The 21,421-nt window shown below is 41.9% G+C and overlaps 1 protein-coding gene across 2 annotated transcripts in view; it reads right to left on the bottom strand.

Moving 5' to 3' along the window:
- LOC131029542 (phosphoglucan, water dikinase, chloroplastic) overlaps positions 1–21,421 on the bottom strand; it is a 216,121-nt gene that overhangs the window by 31,549 nt on the left and 163,151 nt on the right. The gene's annotated exons all lie outside the window — the stretch shown is intronic.

Consider the following 21,421-nt stretch of genomic DNA (forward strand, 5'->3'; position numbering starts at 1 on the left):
CAAATTTGTGCAAGTTTGATGAAGTTTTGTCAGGATTTTTATCCAGACATGGGACGATTTGCCCCCCAAGGGCATTTTAATGATTTTTAATAATTTTTCATTGGGATTTTTATCCCAAAATTAAAAACAATTATTTAATGACTTGCAATGTTTTAAAAAATTTTAAAATATTATTTCCCAAGCAAGTCGATTTTCCCACAAGTGTAAAAGTGCAAATGTTTTATCCCACATTGCTTGTGTGGTGAAAACTCAATGTGAAAACATGTTTAAAAAAGGGGTAACTAGCATTAATATATCATTATATTTGCTGAGTGGGATTGCTAAGTTGCTGATTTGGGTGATTTTCTCCAGCTGGGCGATTTTGGTGAAGTGTCTACTTGACACATTTGGAGCTGAAAGTTAGTTTTGTTGTTCATTTTCTGCCTATTCCCAGCTGGGCGATATTTCTTGGCAGCCATTGGAGCAAGTTTTTTAGAGTAGTTTTCAGATTTGGGAGGTGGTGCCACTTCTCCAAGTGGGGAATTTTATTTGGGAGATCATTCTTCCCCATTTTTGGTGCATTTCCTCCATAGTTGTGGGCTGCCATTGTTGCTCCTTGCTGTTATAATTTTCAAACCTGAGTTTTCCTCCATTACTGAAGATTATTTGGACTCCATTGTTGGTTGGGAACACATTTTCTGAATTATTCTTCATTGCCCAGATTTTCCACACTAAGGCGATTTTCTTTGGAAGTCATTTTGGAGTGTTTTTGGTGGCATTTTCTGAATACACCATTGCTGGTGTGAAGTCTGAAACTCCATTTTCAGTGTCTTTAGACTTATTCTTCATTTCCAGCCAGCTCTACACTTGGGAAATTTCACTTGTGCATCGTCCTTATGAGTTTTTTGGGCATTTGGTGGAGCCTCCATTGCTGATCTAAGTTTGAAACTTCACTTTCAGATTTGTCTTCAGACTTAGATATTCATTACCAACCTTATGTTTGTGTCCAGATTTGACAAACTTCACTTTGGGAAGGTGAAATCCATCAAATACAAGCGTTTCTTATGACTGCGACAAGTTTAAATGACTAATTTATTGAAGTTGCAGGTTGTCTTCAGACATTGGGCAGCCATTGTTGGACCTTGGAAGGGTGTCTTCAGACTTTAAGAACTAAAAATCACACTTTTCCACACCCTTTTCCAAGCATTTTCAAAATTGTGGTATACTTCCAAACACTAATTTTGACATTTTTCTAAGTTATCTTCAGACTAAAACTTCATTTCCAGCCATAAAGTTGTGCCCAGATGTGACCATTTTTGAGTTTTGAAGGTCAAAATAATTCAAATGCAAGCATGCGACATGGCTGTGACCACTTCCAGCCATTTATTTTCATCATTTTCAGTGTCTTCGGACTTTTTGGAGCCATTTTCAGACTTTTAGAGGGTGTATTCAGACTTAAGAATCAGAAAACCAGACTTCAATACACCATTTTATGAGTATTTTCAGAAATTGAAGGGCGTATTCAGACTCAGTCCTCAGAAAATCAGACTTTTATTACAAATTTGATTGCAAAAATCAGTCACTTTCTGAGTGTTTTCAGACCTCCAAGTGATATTTCCAGACCTAGACATTCATTTTCGGGCACCAAATCATACATTTTCTGAGTTTACATGGGTGTCTTCAAACTTAGCAATTGTGATCAGACTTATCCTCAATCTAAAAAACAGGTTTTCTTGAGGAAAATCTTCCAGACTTTAATCCGGACCTTCATATTTTCCAGAGTTGGTGCTACAATTTTCTAAGATTACCTATCACATATTGCGACAAATGTCAAAAACAAAGTCCTGATGGTGTCCGGATGTCCAATCCATCGAATGATGATCCAATCAACACAAAATTTTCAAGGACAATGAGTCCGAATGAGGGTCGGATTTCCACTCAAAGGCGGAACTACAAAGGAAGTTATCCAGATAGGCATCAAATTTCCACCAAGTGAAAGAATGGACAGGGATAATGTAGATGTTTTGAGAACTGATTCATCTGTATGCAGACGGATTTCCCACCCGGGTTGGAATAAAGTTTATCATGTTGGTGTTTGATTCAATGCTTGTTTGTTTTGCATGATTTCTATGGTGAAGGAGGATGCACGCAAATACGGATGACGAAGATCAATACTTCAAAGATTGGATGGGGATTTTTGGACAAAGATTCTAGAAGGTGAAGATGAGGACTAGATCAATCATGAAGAAGACTTCACCTTGATGGTGAACAAATGAAGGAAAGCAAGTTCAAGACATGAGCACAAAGGGATTTCACATCAAGAAATCCAGAACTACATCAAGGAATTTCAATATCAAAGAGCGCCAAGGAAGGAAACATTACAAGATTCCAAGATCGGGAAAATTTTACAAACATTTAAGGAGGAAATAGTTCATGGAATTCCTTAACATAAAGATGGAATGCAAAGTATCACAAGGAATTCCAAATATCATGAAGAATGTTCAAGACAAATTGATTAAGTCTACAAGGCAAGTGGAGGTGGCATCTTAGTCACCATTCGTCCAATCAAAGTGTACCAAGTCAACATTCATTCGAGGGAATAAGTGACACATGGTGCTACATGAAATATTATTTATCTTACTTACCTTCGTTTCTCATTGACCAATGTAATGGTGGTTGTAGCAAACCCTAATTAGGGTTTTATCTTGTAATCTTGGTCGTTGATCTTGAATCAATTTGAGCCATTCATTTCTTTTGAGGCTTTATATATACCCCATTGCCTCTCATTTGTAAGCGAGAGATTTTGTAGAATTGTTGGTATATGCTGCAGCTTTTGAATATAAATCATTGTTCGGCTTGATGGTGATTTTGTTTTTCAAGAGTTGTCTTGCATTCAAGGTTCTCAATTCCTCCAAGTTAGATTAGAATTTTAGATTTAGAATTTTCTTTCAATGTTTGTTAGATTGAATGAAAGAATTGTTGAGTATATTTGTGAGGAATCTATTAATCCATACCACTAGCCTCTTGTTGATTGTAAGTGCGCCTTGCGTGGTCAACTGGAAATTTATGCAAATTTAACTTCGATTTTTACACGTCCATTGTTATGCATCAACTTGGATGGTCTCAATGTTTGATGGTAATAGTTTGAAAATCTATGAAGTATACCCTAGATGATTGCACTAAGCTTGTGGCAAAATCTGTTCGATTTGATGGTGAAACCTTGCCTAGTTTGATTCCACTAAATGTGTTCATCATTTCCTACATTCCCAGGCTTAACATAGAATTCTTGAACCCTATTCCCTTTTGTCTTTTTTTGGTAAGTCTTGTTAGAATTAAGTCCAGAGCTTCAATGCAAAATCCTAAGTCATCGCCATACCCATCCTAATCCATTATAAGATTGAGCATTCATGTACAACGTAAGCCCCCTTGTGATTCCAACATTATCACATCAAACCACTGAACTTATCCACACGTCAAGACCTGACATTTCATAACCTTGGAGTTGTCTCATTTGATCACGAAGCATATAGCACATGAGAGACTTTGTTCAAGAGAGGATAAGATACCTTGGTATTTTATTATGTGTTCGCATGTGCATAAAATCACATCAACAGTATGACTTTTTCTTGTAGGCGTTGGCTTGTACGACATTGTACGAAATTCTTCTTCGCTCATGTAAGGATTTCTTTGAGCAATCACTCCTCAGGATTCTTCTTGTACGGATTTCAATGTACGGACCCTTCATTCAACACCTCAGGTAGATGTACGGATTGATTGTGTACGGATCCCTTCTACTTGCACCCACACGCTATACGGATCTTCCTACCACCGAAATGTAGCGATTTTCTCCTTGATATTTTATGTACGGATTTCACTTGTCTCCGTTGACCATACGATTCTTTCCTTCACCGACGGTCGTACGGATTTAGGCTATACAAATGGAATTGATTGCCAGACCTCTGTACGGGTTTTTCAAATTTTATTTTATTCTTCCTTTCGTTGGATGATGTACGAATATGAAGTTCATGATCCTGTCGACACCTGTATGGATTTCAACTTTGCCTTGGGATTGTAATTTATGTCCGTACGGATTGGCAATTGCAGTCGGGCTTTCTTCATCTTGCCTCCATGTACAGAATGACCTTCACCTGTACGATCCGCCCCTTGTCTCCCGTACACCCTGTACTTCCTCTTACCTCCTATACGAATTTGTCCCCCTTTGTGAAAATATCCTTACTGAATTTGCTCCTTCCTGTTGTTGTACGGATTCACCTTGTCACCTCTCTTCCGTCGTACGGAAATATATTTGTTCCCCTTATGCCAATATATGGTCCGTACACTTATTGCACCTCTCGTGCAGTCGTATATTTTATTTCCACCGCCGTCCACCTCTTTTTTTCCATTCGTACGGTTTTAACAACTCGATTGTACAGTGAGTTCTCCAATTTTATTTTTATTTTTTTTCTTATTTTTTTTTAGAGACAAAAAATAATTACCTTTTCAAATTGTCTGGCTAGGCCTTGCCTCTGGACGACTCCAGACAAACTAGGTCATTCCACTGCTGCCTGTGGTGATACATTTTTTATTTCCACCTATTCATTGTCTCCTTGATTGGCTGGTTGTCCAACGTCGACAACTTGATTGCTCCATTCTCCGCTACTTCTCTAACTTTGTAGGGGCCCAACCATCTCACTTTAAATTTCCCAGGTTTTATCTCATTTCGGCCATTGTACTTCAACACCCATTGGCCTAGACAGAATTCCATACGTCTAAGATGCTTATCATGCCAAAACTTCCGATGTTGCTGGGCTACTTCAATGGCCCATTGAGCCATCATTCTTCGTTCGTCCATCTTACCTAGCACGTATAGTCGTTCCCGTAGACTTTCCATGTCTCCTAGTCGGTTCTCAATTGCTATCCACAGGCTAGGTACCATGAATTCCGTCGATACAATGGCCAATTGACCGTACATCAACTAAAAGGGTGTCTGGCCTGTTGTCACTTTGTACGTGGTCCTGTACGCCCACAGTACAGATGGTAGCTTTTCTTCCCAATCTTCTTGTTCGACCCTGCAGGATTTACAGATTACTGACACCAATATTTTGTTAGTGGCCTCTTCCTGGTCATTGGCCCTGGGATAGTACGGGCTCGTCATGGAATAAAAAATCTTGAACTCCATTGTGAGCAATTTAACTACATGGTTTACAAAGTGTCTGCCTCAATCACTTGTCAATTGAATAGGAATGCCATACCTCGTAATGATTTGTTCATAAATGAATCTCATTGTACTCAAAGCTGAATTATCTAGCAACGCCCGTGCCTCTGCCCACTTTGTCAAATATTCGGTGGCCACCACAATGTACGGACACCTTTGTGCCCGACTGGCCTTCAATGGTCAGATGGATTCTAGAACCCATAGCTCAAACAGTTCTTGGGCATGGGAAGGATTTAGGGGCATAAAGTCCCTCTTCAATGGTTTTCTTTCCCTCAGGCAAGTATCACATCCCACCACCCATTCACGTGCATCGTTATACAACGTAGGCTACCATAGTCCTGCAAGCAACACTTTACGAGTCGTGGTGTCTGGTCCCATGTGACCACCTACGGGTCCTTCATGTGCTTCACTTAGCAATCCTGGGATCTCCTCTTCCATAACACACCTTCTCAGTACTTAATCAAGGCCCATTTTGTAAAGTAACCCATTAATCAATTGAAATGTCCTGCTCCTCAGGACCAACTTCCTTCTTTTTCTTGGTAGCATGTTTGCTGGGAACCGAGAGGTTGACAAGTACTCCCCGATACTTTTGTATCATGATGGTAATGCAACCATTTGAAATAAATGGGCATTGGGAAAATCATCACTCACTCCGTTCGATGGCTCTTTGGATTTAAAATGTGACAGTTGATCGGCAATGACATGGCTCTTGCCAGGACGTACAATAATTGTGAATGTGAACTCCTGAAGTAGGAGAAGCCACTGAGTGATCCTCCCTTGAATAATAGGTTTGTTCACCAGGTACATCAATGCTTGATGATCAACATAAAATGTAAAGTCGCTAGCAGATAATGGCAAAATTTCTGCACAGCATAGACCATCTCGAGGGCTTCCCTCTTAGTAGTACTGTAATTCTTCTCTGCCTTCGACAGTAACCGACTGGCAAAATAAATGGGATGATCGAGCCCATGTCCTCCCTCCTGTGCTAATGTGGCACCAATTGCATAGTTAGAGGCATCCACATGGATGTGGAATTCTCTATCCCAATTCGGGTAGGCAAGAATAGGTGCAGCCACCAACCTCGTCTTGAGTTCCTTGAACACCTCCCCTTGTGTAGTTTCCCATACGAATGGCTCCCCTTTTTGTCCAAGGGAAATGAGATCTGAGCGAAGTTCTTGATGAACTTCCGATAATACCCTATGTGCCCCAGAAAGGATTTCAACCTTGTCATGTCAGTGGGGGGCTCCATCTCCACAATAACTCTTACCTTATCTAGATCTGTTTTCAACCCGGCCTTGTAGACAATGTGGTCGAGCAATTTTCCTTGAGGCACCATAAACCTACATTTCTTTGGGTTCAAGGCTAGTCGAGCCCTCCGACATCGTTCCATACATTCCCTTAATGCCACCAAGTGAGCGTCCTGTCCACTATAAATGGACCAATCATCCAAGAAGGCCTTGAAATTACCTACAGACATTTTGTCCAAAATATGGAACTATTCTCTAGAATGTAGCAGGAGCATTGCACAAGTTGAACGACATTCGGTTGTACGCATATACACCGTCTTCTACCACGAATGTGGTCTTCAGTTTGTCCTCCTCTGCTATAGAGATTTGGTTGTATCCTGAAAAGTCGTTGAGAAATGAGTACATCTCATGTCCGACTACCTCCTCGAGGATACTGGCTGTAAAGGGTATCAGGAACGGGTCCTTGATGGTGACAGCATTGAGACACCGAAAATCCACACAAATGCGGATTTTGTTGGCCTCCTTCTTCAGTGATATCACGATCGGTGAGACCCACTCACTAGTCTCGACTCAGAATATGATGCCTGCCTCCAACATCAGCTCAATCTCCTCATTCACTCGAGCAACATATTTATTATTCATGCGGTACAGTCTCTTCCATACCGGTTGAGCTCTTGGTACCAATGGGATCCGGTGGACACATAGTTTCGGAGGAACTCACTTCAAGTCTTTATAGGTCCATGCGAACACATCCTTATACTCCATGGAAATCTTGAAGGCGTTTGCCTTCAATACTGGGTCCCAGTCATCCCCAACTAGAATATTCTTGGTACTTGTTTCATCCCCCAAATTCGTCTCCTTCAGGTTGGGGTCCTGTTGATGTGTTTTTTTATGCACACACGAACACAGAATAAAATACCAAAGTATCTTATCCTCTCTTAAACAAAGTTTTCCTGCATGCTGAAGATTTCGCCTAAGGATCAATCGAGGCAGCTCCAAGGTTCTTTTATGTACGGTCTCTACGTGTGGATAAGCTCAATTTGGTCTGATGTGATTATGCTGGAATCACAAGGGGACTTACATTCGAATACCTAAGCGTCTGATTTGCTGGAACTCAAGTCCTATCTACTAGCTGGAAGATAAAGAAATATCAAAAGATGAAAGGCTCAGAAAGTCTACTCTAAGACCTAGAATGCGAGAAGATGGATGAACGACTAGGTGGAGTCCTACTGGGTTGGGTCTTACCATCAGGCTAAACAATTCAACACCAACTTAGTGCAATCTTCTAAGGGATGCTTCGAATATGTTCAAATCGTACACCATCAAACATTGATCACCATTCAAGATAAGCTGACTCTCGATCATCGATAAGAAGCTTGAAAGAGGATCTTTGCTTTCTGGGACACTGAAACTGCCTTCTTCTACTATTGGCCTGGGGACATCCCAAAAGAAGATTTTTCCTTGTGTCGCCGATTCCATCCTTGATAAGTATTTCAAGCAATGCATTTCATCATGTTCATTTGTCTCATGGATTCAACACTGCCCTGGCCTTGCAAACTCGGACAATCTGCGTGGATAAAGTTGTGTATTCAATCTCCACCAAAGTTGAGGAAAATCAACTTGTTGCTCATCGTGACACTGTTGTCGCTCCATCGAGAAATTTTTCTTGTTTTGAATTTTTGATTTTTTTGATTTTCTCTTTTTCACTTTTTTGGGTTTTTTAGTTTTTTTGGATTCTTTGGTTTTTTACTCTTTTTGGATTTTCTGGAGTAAGAGAGATCTTGAATATCTCAGATTCAACTTGAAACTCAACTAGTTCCATCTTGCTTCCTTCTTTCGCAAGTCCAATTGACGACTCAGCGATCACCTTCCTTCTCTGTACCACTTTTGTCGAGCGTTAAAGATGGCTTTCCACTGATCCTTGGATTCAAAAGTTCACGTTCGTTCACCCTTCTTCAATTCTGTTGAGCGTGAAAAAGAGGGTAGAAGTTTTGGATAACTCCTAAATATGACTTGATAAAATCTGGATTTCATTTGCTCAAGTGTTTATCGCAATCATGCCCTCCTTTTAGCGCCAATTCTGTTAATGTGTTTTTTATGCACACGTGAACACAGAATAAAATACCAAAGTATCTTATCCTCTCTTGAACAAAGTTTTCCCGAATGCTGAAGATTTTGCCTAAGGATCAATCGAGGTAACTCCAAGGTTCTTATATGTAGGGTCTCTACGTGTGGATAAGCTCAATTTGGTCTGATGTGATTATGCTGACTTACATTCGAATACCTGAGCGTCTGATTTGTTGGAACTCAAGTTCTATCTACTAGCTGGAAGATAAAGAAATATCAAAAGATGAAAGGCTCAGAAAATCTACTCTAAGACCTAGAATGCAAGAAGATGGATGAACGACTAGGTGGAGTCCTACTAGGCTGGGTCTTACCATCAGGCTGAACAATTCAACACCAACTCAGTGCAATCTTCTAAGGGATGCTTTGAATATGTTCAAATCGTACACCATCAGACATTGATCACCATTCAAGATAATGCATGAACAACAGACACGTAACGACTCGAGATTAAGCTCATTCTATGCCAGTTGACCACGCAAGGCGCACTTACAATCAGTAAGAGGCTAGTGGTTTGGACTAGGTGGATTCCATGCGAGTACATTCAATAACATCCTTCATTCAATCTAATTATCTATCATCTAAAATGAAGATTCAACAAGAGACCATGCATATTGCAAAGAAACGACACATTTCACCATAACTTCAATGAAAATGGAGTTCATTTACAATCAAGGCAACAATTTCTTGCCTTTTCTTCCTAATCTACTCTAATTGCTATTCTATCTACTGACTATTCACTATTGACTATTCTCTAACTATTAACCTCTACAAAATGAAGAGCCAGAGCTTTATATAGGGAGCTCTTTACAATTCAACGACTTTGATTGATTTACAATCAATGGCTAGGATTAAAAGATAAAAACTGAAAGATCCCTGATGGATCCCCTTGCTGATCTGCTGTAGTTTTAAATTAATAAACTATATCTTCCTGTGATTCCTTTGATGGTTTTAGAGAATAGACAGAAGTTGCAGAAGGTTTGTTTCTTTTTGTGTTTTTTGATAGTTTTCAAACAAGTAATGAATAATGAACGGTAAACATGAAAGGAGACTAAAAATAAATAAGAACATACAGCCAAATTCAAAATTGCTACAAGTTGTACCAGACAGATTTCTGATTTGTATAACCAAATAATAATTCCAATGCTGATCCAAGGAACTTACATCCAACAATGATGCCAAACTGAAAGGTGAATAGTGATCATGAATCAAGAATACCTCTAAGGCTGAATACATGCATTCCTTACATTCCACGTGGGATGTACCTGCTGCAAATGACGGCCCTAAGGCTACAAGGATCATGCCCAAGCTGAAGAATCAATCTGCCATGTTGAAACCCTTACTTTGCAACCTAAATCCACAATGAAGAATGGCGTACTCAATCTCTGTCAACAATGCACTCTGCTTGAAGAATCCAATGCCAATAACTGCTGAGGGCTACATCCCAGCCAATCCAGATCTTGGGGTTTGCGTCCCAGATGAAGAATTGCCCACTCAGAGCTAATTCGCAAAAATAAGTTTGATTGTGTAAAAAGATAATCCTCAACAATTTGGTCTTCATCTCCTTATATCTCCTTTCCTTTCCAAGCCAAACCCTAAAAGGGAGTAAAGTTGGCGCATTATGAAAACAGTGTTATTTTCTAATTATGGCGTCAACTATAGGAAAATAACACTAAATTGCAAATAAATAGCTTCAGGCATCCAAAAAGATGCCGGAAGGTGAGAATCATGTAGCAAAGTTCAAGACCTTTCCAACGAGCTATAACACATGCATATCAACCCAGATGAAGCCAAAAACCCCTTATTAGTCCAAAATGACTAAATACATAGTCTTATTTTAATTTATTTAATCGCTAACTTAGGAAATATTTAAATATATTAAAATATCTCCAGATATCCAATAATAGCCCAAAATAACCAAACAATCATGAATATAACTTTGTCACCTATCTGTGACCGATGCCGGAAAAGCTGAGCTAATTGGCAGTCCCATCCCTAAAATCTAGGGATGCTCCTAGAAACTAGGAAACACACCCAAACTTCTTGAAACTGAAACCATGACATGGTCCCGTGGAACCTCCAATATGGGAGCTGCCACAACCTCCTAAAAAATAAGGAATCTCCCTAAAATCAAGGAACTGCTCCCAATGGCCCTCAAACTGTCTGAAATGGCAACTCCGGATACTGAATACCTTGCATGAGTCTCTATCCACCACTGCCAGCCTACGAGATCCAAATAATAGACCATCCCACTACTCTTCTCCTGTCACCTAGAAAGGGGACATTACAAAAACCCTAATTAGGGTTTGTTACAACATACTTCCTTAGCCAATGAGAAAATTACATTCAATGAGTGTGGACCAACAGGAAGCAGGGGTAGGTACACCAAAGTTTGTGCCATCACTAGTGAGTCAGGTACATTGAATCTGGACCTGCTGAGGTGGACCTATCTGGTTGGAGAAATAATGACTGGGATGCCACCTTGTCTTGCGATTGCCCTTGCGTTGATCCTCTTCTGTCTTTGATGTGATGAATGATATATCTCCATGACTCCCATGTGTTTGATGAGGCCACCTCACGGTCAAGTCATTTATCCTCTGGTAACATATTTCGCCTTGAAGTGCTTGTGAGATCCCTCTTCTTTGTCATCATGTGGTTCCTTTGTGTGGCGGAATGAAGGTCTTGAAGATAGCTTGCAACTCCTCGACCACTAACGCTTTTCTCAAACACTTGAAGTCCTTCTCCATGCATTTGAAGTGTCCTTGATGATGATGGGACTGGAATAGGTCGCCCTTGTCCTGGTTTGATCCTCCTCCATCTGCAAAACAAACCAGAAGATGATTAAGTATACATAATATGTTTATCCTAACATGGCATTTCTTACCTTAAATCATCAACAAGAAGGCATTAGAATGAAATTCGCTCAGGATCCTCTCCAAGGATAGGCCCTATAGGGAAAATAGCTCTGGACCCTTTGGAAGGGTCAGGAGCGATTTTTATTAAATGTACAAATCTTGACCATTTCGTTCAACCTTACCTCTAAGCTTGGCCTTTATGTCTTCTCCCCATCTCAATCTTGCTCAATTACCCTCAAAGCGATGTCAAATTCAAAGTGTTTTGGCAAGAAATTAGGCTATCTTAGGATTTCGCTCTGGACCCTTTGGAAGGGTCAGGAGCGATTTTCTTCTTTTGCTCAATTTACCTCACATTTTCATCACTTCACAATCTTGAACTTGACCTTTCAAACCTCTTCCCATCATGATCACACAATTAGCCTCTTGCCTAGCCCAAACAAGGTGAAAATAGGGAGTTTAAAGGATTTCGCTTTGGACCCTTTGGAAGGGTCAGGAGCGATTCTCTTCCCTTAGGTTGAATTCCTCCTTCCTACTTCGTTTTACCTTGATCCTCACCTTTGGATCCCTTTCTCATCAACACAACACTTATTTGACCCCCGGGAAGGCTTGAAAGGAGGATTTTGCTCTAGGCCTTGGCCAAGGACAAGACCTATAAGGAATTTTGTTTGCCCTCTGGGGTGAATAACTTAAGACATAAAGGACATAACGCACAATAATGCCGTAAATAGCAGACAAAGTATCTCGGATCTTCTATTCCTCCGTAAGTGTATGTTACAAGTTACATTCCGAAGTATAAAAGGGTACCGAGGGGGTGCGAGCGCCAACCGTCGCACCGCAACTTCCACCCCTCGGTTGCCAACTAACCAAAACAATTACACATAATTAACTAATGTTATTCCCGTGTACAATAATGCCGCCAACATCATCCCCCCCAAAAAGAAAAGTCGTCTCCAAGCGACTTACAAAAATGGAGATAATGCAACCTATACAATATATCGGAAAGACTAGGGAGGGGGCTGAGAAAGCGTCCCTGAAGTATAAGTGTGAGATGGCGATGTGTGGGTCGCCAAGCGGGCACGAAGCTCATACACCTGCTGAGTGCGTGCAGCCACATCCCGTTCCGCTACGAGGACCTTCTCTAAAGCTGTCTTCACCATGTGTGCTGCCTCCAGTAACTCCTTCTCTTTTGTATCCACTGCCTCCGTCGCGCAGGCCAACCGTGTCTGCTCGGCTGCCAGGCGGGTCTCTACCTCGGCCTTCGCTGTCCGGATCTCAGTCGTCTCTGTGCGGGCCACCTCTAGCTGTGCCAACAACTGCACCCTCTCGACTGCCCATGAGGCCTGCTGACTGGCCGCCTCTCTCTCCAACGCTACTCGGGCAGCCTCCCTGATTGCAGACTCCTGCTGTGTACGCCTCAATGTATAATAGGCATCCCGGTAGACCTGCTCGATCTCGCGGACCACTGCCGTCACCCGACTCTCCACAACAGGCGGACGCAGCCTCCAAGCTTGGAGCATCTCCTCTGTCTGCGTAGTCGGCCACCCCTGAGACTCAAAGCAGGTAGCAAAGGCTGTCGGGCAGCCCACCCGCATAAACTGTAGGACCTGCTCTAGCTCCACCACCACCTGCTGCAATGCTTGCGTCTGGGCGGCGGCCACCACCCGCCTACCCCTCATTACCATATCAGCCATGTCAGCGAGATAGGTCTCAACATCCTCCCCCGTCTGCGCCGAAGACTGGGAAATCCCTGGTGGAACGATCACTGCTGTATCCTGCTGTGAAGGTACCGCCTTCGCCACCGAAGGTGCACCATCTCCTGGTGCCTGCCCAACAGAAGCGACCTCTCCTGCCTCGTTCCCAACTGTGAGTCCATGTGCTTCCCCTGACGAGTCATCCAAGTCGACTACCTCCGCCCTAGTCTCTCGACACGGTGAGAATACAACAACTCCCTCCGGCTGTGCCAGTGTCATCTGAAACCACTGTGTGAGCCAGCTCTGCATAGCCTCAAGGTCAGCACGCATCTCTGTGACAGGGGGATGGTTCGCTGTCGTCGGCTCCTCCAACAACGAAGCAGAAACAGTCACCACAGCGTCACTACCCACGACGTCCAACCGCACGTGAGGCTCGGTATCCTCCACCTCCGTCGGCCCCTGCTCCTCAACGCCCACTACCCAATGCGGTGACTCCTCCGTCCTTGACTCTGCCATGTCCTCGGTAAGTGCCGCTGTGGTTGGGCCCGACGGTGCTCCTTGGTGCTCGTGCTGGAGGGGACCAAGTGTAACAGGCGCATGGCTCTGCCCGAAGGCTGGAATACAGGTGCCGCCTACTCCAGATGCTGGCACAATCGTGCCCATCGATAACAGAGGTGGGGCAAACCGAACTCGTACAGGCTCCTCCGTTGCCTAACTACTATCGTCCTCCTCATCTTCCTCCTCCGAATCCTCCGTGCTGCTGGACTCCCTCCCGCTGTCAGGCTCCCCTGAGGCCGAGGCCCTATCCACCGCCCGTTTCCGCTTCGCGGAAGAGTGCCCAATGTCCAAGTGCCTCCAATACATTATTGGAGGCTCTCCCGCTGTCAACGGTCCCTGTGGCCGTACCTCCAACTCATCCTCCGGCACTACTTCCCGCGTGGCCTCCAGGAATAACCCTATACCGTAATGAGGCATATAGAATGTGCGATGCTGGAGCGTCAAAAACTCATACATACGCTCTGCCAGTAATGCTGCCCAGTCATATACGATGCCATTCATCAGTCCATTCATCAGCATAATCTGAGGGAGGGCAATGTCCGACGCCCTACCCGACCCTATCAATCTGCTCTTGATGACATCCATAATGCATCTCCAGTGGCCCTCCGCAACAAAAGTCCTACGGATTCCGCGACTCTTCGTGGCTCTAGCCACGCTGTCCAACTCCGTTGTGGTCAAATTCCAGGAGACTAATTTAATCCACCGCTCCTTCTCCTCCTGTGTCATCTTCTTGGCCTTCAAGTCTATTTTCTTGCCCTGGCTGCCCGGAATGTGGAATACACTTGTGAAATCCCTTGCTTTGAAGGATATGGTGATATCCCTCCGGAGGTATTCAAACGTGCTGGTGCATGTATGCCTGTCGAAGGTGTCCACCATGAAGCGTAGGGCACCCTCGTACTCTCGAATAGGGAACACGGGCATCCGAATAGCCCACTCTACTTGTGCCTTCCGGAGGTTTTGCTTTACCAGGTCATTATCGGGGGTGTCCTGCCACCATTTTCGACATTCTAATCCATTCAGGCCCTCGAAAGTAACATTCTGTGCCGTCACTGTGTTTTTCGCACTTGCGGCAGCCTGTGGTGCTTTCTGTTTTTGTTTTTGCCGGGCGCTGGCATCCATGGTGCCACCTGCAACACGTACTCCTGAAGCTAAAATCCTGATATTGCTACCCCTATCCTTCTGGCTGCTACTGGAAGAAGCGTGCAGCTGTTTCTTCCAACTCCTCTTCCCTGTTGAATCCATCGATCTCCTTGTAACTGATTTGTTTAGAAAAAATCTACCTTTTGTAACGGCCCTCTCTTTTTGGCTGCCGCAGTGCGGCTGCTTGGTCTACCTGTGGCTCTATTCTTCCCTTGGCTGCTGCGCGTAACCCTTGTTGTTTGGTCTACCTGTGCTGTGGCTGCGTGGGATTGTGCGAAATCCCGCTCTCCCTAAGCGGCGGATCAATCTGTAAGAACCCTCGACCCCATCCGTCTGCTTCACTCCCTGCGGTAGTGTAGCGTCCTAAAATTGCGACACTTGCAATTTCGACCGCATTTGGGTCTTCACGATGGCGACGCAACACTGAACCTGAATGGAGACCCCGAAACTTGTCCACGACATCAAAAACTGCATTTTTCCAGCACCTTGGCCTGATCCTCCTTGCACCCTGCTGTCCCGGGAGGTGGGACCAGAGCGCCTAGCGCCCTGGTCCCTGGCCCTATTTTGGGCCCGGTCTCCTATGGGACTTCGGGTCTTTTTGTTTGCAAATTGGAAAATAACATTTCCTAGTCGGCCTAAGGTCGGGAAAATCAGTCTTTTAACCCTAATTGGCAAGTATATAAACTACATTTTCCTCTCTCATTTGAAAGGATGAAAAAAGGTGGAAACGATACTCAAACATTCAAGCATTCAAGCATTCAAGCATTCTTTCAAGCAATTGATCATTCTAAGTCTCCATTCAAGGCTAAGTGTTGCATTCAAGACAAGGATTCAACCATTGAAGAGGAGATCACATACTACAACATACAACATACAACATACAACAACATCTATACCTTCGCATATAAGGATACAAACATCCTTACAACAAGGTATTAGTACTTGTTTTACATTACATTTACAGCATTTCTCATTTCTTGGTTAATTCCAAAACCGGGGTTTGACCTAAGGGCAAACCCCTAATCCCTAACCCCCCAATCGTCTTCGCTTTTCTGTGTGTAGGTTGCAGGTACGCGGCTGAAATTGAAGATCTGGAATCCTTGCGCAGAGACGAACAGATCCCCCTTCGTTTCGCGGATTTTTCGGAGGACCGTGTGCACGCTGGGCGCCATCGTCCCATCAACTTTCGCTCAAATTTGCAAGACAGCGCCGTCTCGACATTTTACTGCTAATTCCAAGTCCGCAGCTTCATCCTATATCCCTATCTCAGTTTATAAGCGAATCTCTCTCACTTTCTATGCATTCCTAGCTTGATCTTTCTATCCACAATCTTTACAAAAGAGGGTAGCCTTGCTGTCTTAACCCTTGAAACTCATCTAGAATCCAATCTTGCATTGTGTGGGATTGGATCTTGTGGGTTTCAACCCCTCTTTTGAATGTAAATTCTCCCCTAAACGAAAACCGTCAACCCTAGTGACCTCCCTTCTCTCTCCTTGGAGTTGGAAGAGGGGAGAGCAACTAGGGTTCGATTTTTCCGCTTTACATTTTGGTGAACCTGACGTGAACATCCTTTCTGATTATTCATGGTTAGATCTGAAAATTTACTTCCTTAATTACATTTCCATGTTTGATCTTTTGCAAATTTTAGAGGTTGATTGCATGAAAACCCTAAATTTTCTTTTTAGTAATTGAACTTGCGAAATGTCTAAATGTTAATGCTTGTTTCAGATCTACCCTTCTATTGCAAATTATCAATTCATATTTGTGCTTTAATTCTGAAAATTAAGTGGTTAAGTGTCAAAACCCTAATTTTTGAAACCCTCTTGATTCAACCTTTGTCCGACAATTTCACTGATCAAAACATTTCCAAATCAGCTGTAACTTTGGATTCCGCAATAAAATCATAATATCTTTCATCCCTGAAAATTTGGAAAAAAGTTGCGAGGACTGTGTGCACTCCGAGCGCCATCGTCCCCAACATTTTTTCCGAAATTTCGAGAGCTAGATCTTATTGTATTTTCCTGCTAAAATCCAGAATTTTGGTTGATTTTATCAATTATAACACTTTCAAAATTAAAGTCAAAGTTAGTCTTGTGGTTGTTTGGATTAAGGCTTCTAATCATTCAAAAAATTGTTGAAACTGAAATTCATGTCAAAATTGTGTTTCTTACTGTCCTAAATCTGAAAAGTGCGTTGGCATTCATTCGAAATTTCAGTGCTTTATTCAAATTCTTGCAATTTGTGACTTTTGAAATTAAGTGCTTAATTACAACAAATTTGATTTCCGCTTTCAAAATTGAATTTTGCGTGAAATTGAGTCAACTTTTAAATTTCAAAACTTGCATTGCTTTTGGTATTCCCTCTAAAATCATAAAATTCAAAATTTCAGTTTCCCTCTCTTTTTCAAAATTCAAATTTTGCATTTTTCGACAATCTGGGTAGGGTTCGATTTTGAGATTGCAACTTTAATTTGGCCTATCTATAGATCGTAAAATCACTCAATTTTTTCAGGTTAGCTGTAAAATCATCATAACTTTCATCCCTGCAAATTTCGAAAAAAGTTGCGAGGACCGTGTGCACTCCGTTCACCACGGTCCCGGACATTTTTTCCGAAATTTCGAGAGATTGTCCTGATTGCATTTAACAGCTTAAATCTAGGAGATTGGCTGATTTTACTGAAATTTTCTACCTCTAAAAATCAAAATCTTCTCTCCCTCTCTAGTGCATGAGTTTTACAACAATAAGCCCTACTTACACTATTCCCGTTAGACGAAGCCTTAGAATTAAGTCTTTCCGAGGTTTAATTACCGAGGAGATGGAACCTAATTTGAAAAGCCTTTTTAACGAGGACATGGGTAATTCCTCTTATCCTCCTAATGATGAAGAAGCTCTCCATGAGGTTTCTGAAGAACAACTTTCAAAATTGGATAACCAATTTGACGATTTTCGACAATGGATGTCTCAAGAATACCCTGATAGTCAAGCTCTTCCTTTAATTGAGGGTCTAAAACGTATGCTTCAAAGTGATAAGAATGGAATTGATATTTTGCGTGGTATTGCACACATTGTGGATTCAAATGTGATGCCTATGAAGAGTTGTGCCGAAACTTTGGGTTATACACAACCTCCTACTCAAGTCAATCATTCTATTCCTTTGACAACTCCTATTGCTAGCGTACCTACCTTTACATCAAACATAATGACTACTTCTCCTATGATCATCAGTCATGGGGGCAATCCTTCCTCTTCAATTAACCCTCTTCCTTCATTCAATCCGACTTCTTCATTCACTCCTTCAATGAGTGTCCCTATTATATCTCCACAAATGAACATGACGCAAGGGGGCAATTCATTTAACCATTCCATTCCTCCTTGTAGTGTTCCTCCTTTTCAATCCTCTCCTATGACTAATTATCATAGTGTCCCGCCACCTTACTCTTTACCTTCTTTCAATAACATAACACCTCCATCTCAATCTAACACATCTAATATGAATTCTTCGACTGAAGCGACCATTAACAATCTTGCACAAACTGTCTCTTCTTTACAGCAACAAATTGCCTCTATGAATCAATCTAAGTTTAGTGTGCCCACATTTAATGTTGCGAGCCCACTTTCTCTTGACATTGTCCGAGCTATCTCTCCTAAACATGTTGAAATCCCGCATTTGGAGCTTTATAATGGTAAAGGAGATCCTCTAACACATGTTAAGACTTTTCAAACAATATGTACTGATTTTGCTTATGACCAAAGGTTGCTTGCAAAACTGTTTACCAGAACATTAAGAGACAAAGCCCTACAATGGTATTGCTCGTTGCCTTCTTATTCTATTACTTCTTTCGAACAACTTGCAAATGCTTTCATTCAACAATTTCAAAACAATATAAGTCCTAAAGTTACTTTGATTGATTTAATGCATTGTAAACAAGGTGTTAAAGAAAAAGTGACTGATTTCATTGGTAGATATAAGCATTTGTATTCTCAAATTTCTTTTCCAGTGCCTGACAATGATATTCAAAGGATCTTTATTTCTAATTTACAAAAAGATATTCGAGACAAACTTCTGTTTTCTGAGTTTACTTCTTTCCAACAGTTGTGTGCAACTCTTCACAATTATCAACTGACTGTGAGTCAAATGGAACAATCACATCCTATGGCTCTGAGTGATAAGGGTGATAGCAGTCAACAACCATTTGGAAAGTTTAAACCGAACAGAGATTCCATCAAATTCAATGAAAACATCATCAACAACAATGTGAATGCAGCATCAGGTGTGCCTCCTATTTCTAAGTTTTTCAAGAAAGAAAGAAAGTATACTCCTTTGAATGAATCATTGCATAGTATTATGAATAAGTTATTGGAACAAAATTTGCTTACTCTTCCTCCTATAAGGCAAATCGATCCTGCAAAGATTACTTCACCTTATTTTGATAACAAAACTTTTTGTCAATTTCATCGTCAACCTGGGCATGATACTGAAAAATGTTTTGCTTTTAAGGGTAAAATTCAAGATTTGATTGATAATAATACTATCTCTGTTTCTGGAGTGAATGATAAAGGCAATACATCTGTAGCTCCTCCTAACCAAAATCTTCAGATTTTTACTTATCCATTACCTTCTCATACCTCTAATGCAATTGAGGCTAATGATTCTTCTTTCTCATCTGATGGTCTTGTGTCTATGACTCCGAATGTGATTAACTTTGTAGAGCAGCAAGAAAACCCTAAAGAACTTTCCATCACGTTTGATTCTAGTGAAACTATCAGGGCACCTGATGGTCCTTTAAATATAGTTGCAAAAGTCAAGAATACACCTTGCCGTGGAGTGCTTATTGATCCTTCGTGCATGGTTAATGTTATTACTGAAGAATTTCTTTTTACTTTGCAATTGAATCAAGTGATCTATGACAAAACAGATGTGGTTGTGAAATTATTTGATGCATTTTCTTCTCCTGCAATTGGTTCTATTACATTACCTATTGAGGTCCATAACAAATCCCTTGATGTGAACTTTGCTATTATTCCTTCATCTGAACAATTTCGTGTGAAGCTTGGCTATCCTTGGCTATCTTCCATGAAAGCTATTGCTTCTCCTATTCACAAGTGTTTGAAATTTCCCCATAATGGTGAAGTTGTTACTGTCAATCATAGTCTCTTTAAACCAGCTGAAAGAACTTCTAGCGTTCCTATTGATTATTTTTGGCCTAAACAATTCCAATCTCTTCCTCCGCGAAGTGATCATCTTTTCAAATCTTATCAAAAGTGGAAAAAAGATATGATCCTATCTCTAAGTGAACCTAGAACACCCAAACTTGATATTCCTATCATTCTTGAGAAGGAACTTCTTCCTTTGAAAGATAAAACTAATGTCTTTCCTCAAGAAGATTTCCAACCCATCCCTATGGATGTGACTATGTCTATGCCGAATAAACCTTCTAAAAGTAGACCTATACCTCCTCGTCATGATGGACTGGGTCTCCTTCCTAAACCAAATATTCCTCCTTTATATGGAACAGTTCCTCCTCCTTCTTTTTATAGAGAGAAGAGACCACCTTCTTCTCCTATTATCCAGCCTAAGAGACCACAACCTAAACACCCAAGTAATAAGGATGAGAACATTCCTCCTCCTCAATCTTCTCCACTTCCTACTAAGACTAGACGAAATCGTTTTGCACGTGAACGTCGACGAAAGCGTCGTCTTAGAGCTCAGACAGCTGCTTCTCAAACTTCGCAATCTCCAAAAACACCTTCAACAAGCATTATTCCATTTTCTCCAAAATCTCCTAAACATAAGATACATGATGGTCTTGATCCTGTGCGAGTTAGAGATCCTATTTTTATAAATCTTGATGATGCTATAGATGACAATGTTATTCATGATGAAAATGTTACTTCTCTTGCTTCTGATAGTGAATATGAACTTGTCGATATTGATAACCATCTATCTAACGAATTTTCTAAAGCACTTATCTTGCTTCTGAGTTGGAAGAGGGGAGAGCAACTAGGGTTCGATTTTTCCGCTTTACAGGTAGCTCGTGGGCTGTGTGTATTGATCGGGCCGTGCGGTGTGTCCCTTTCCCTGGCTGCGCGGTGATGTGCCTTCGGCCGTGTTCGGTGTCTTCTTCCTCCACGGGGTTTTATTGCCAAGGTCGGCTGTGCGGTGTGGTGGCTTCTTCCTTTCCTCGGCGGTGTGCGGCGTGGTGTCTTCGTGCGGCGTTTTATATCCTTGCGCGGCCTTCAGTGGCTCCCACCGCACGATGGTTCCACCGCACGGTGGTTCCATCGTACGATGATGCCACCTTTGGTGGTCCCACCATATGGTGGCCACTTTCTTTTTTGTTTTTTGTTTTTTGTTTTTTTTCCTTTTTTTTTTTCTTTCTTTTATATATATATTTTTTTCAAATTTTCAATTTTTTAGCAGCTGACTGACTGGGGGGTCCCGATTCCCTCCGTTCGTGATAGATTTTCAGTTTCGACCCGTTGACTACGTCTGGTATCTCCTTCCCGTCCAGCATCCACAACTTTATCGCCCCGTTCGTATTGACCTCACGTATCCGGAAGGGCCCTAACCATCGGACTTTGAATTTCCCAGGTTTAATTTCGTTCTTCCCA

This window comes from Cryptomeria japonica, chromosome 5 (genome assembly GCF_030272615.1).
Source record: "Cryptomeria japonica chromosome 5, Sugi_1.0, whole genome shotgun sequence".
NCBI classification, from domain to species: Eukaryota; Viridiplantae; Streptophyta; class Pinopsida; order Cupressales; family Cupressaceae; genus Cryptomeria; species Cryptomeria japonica.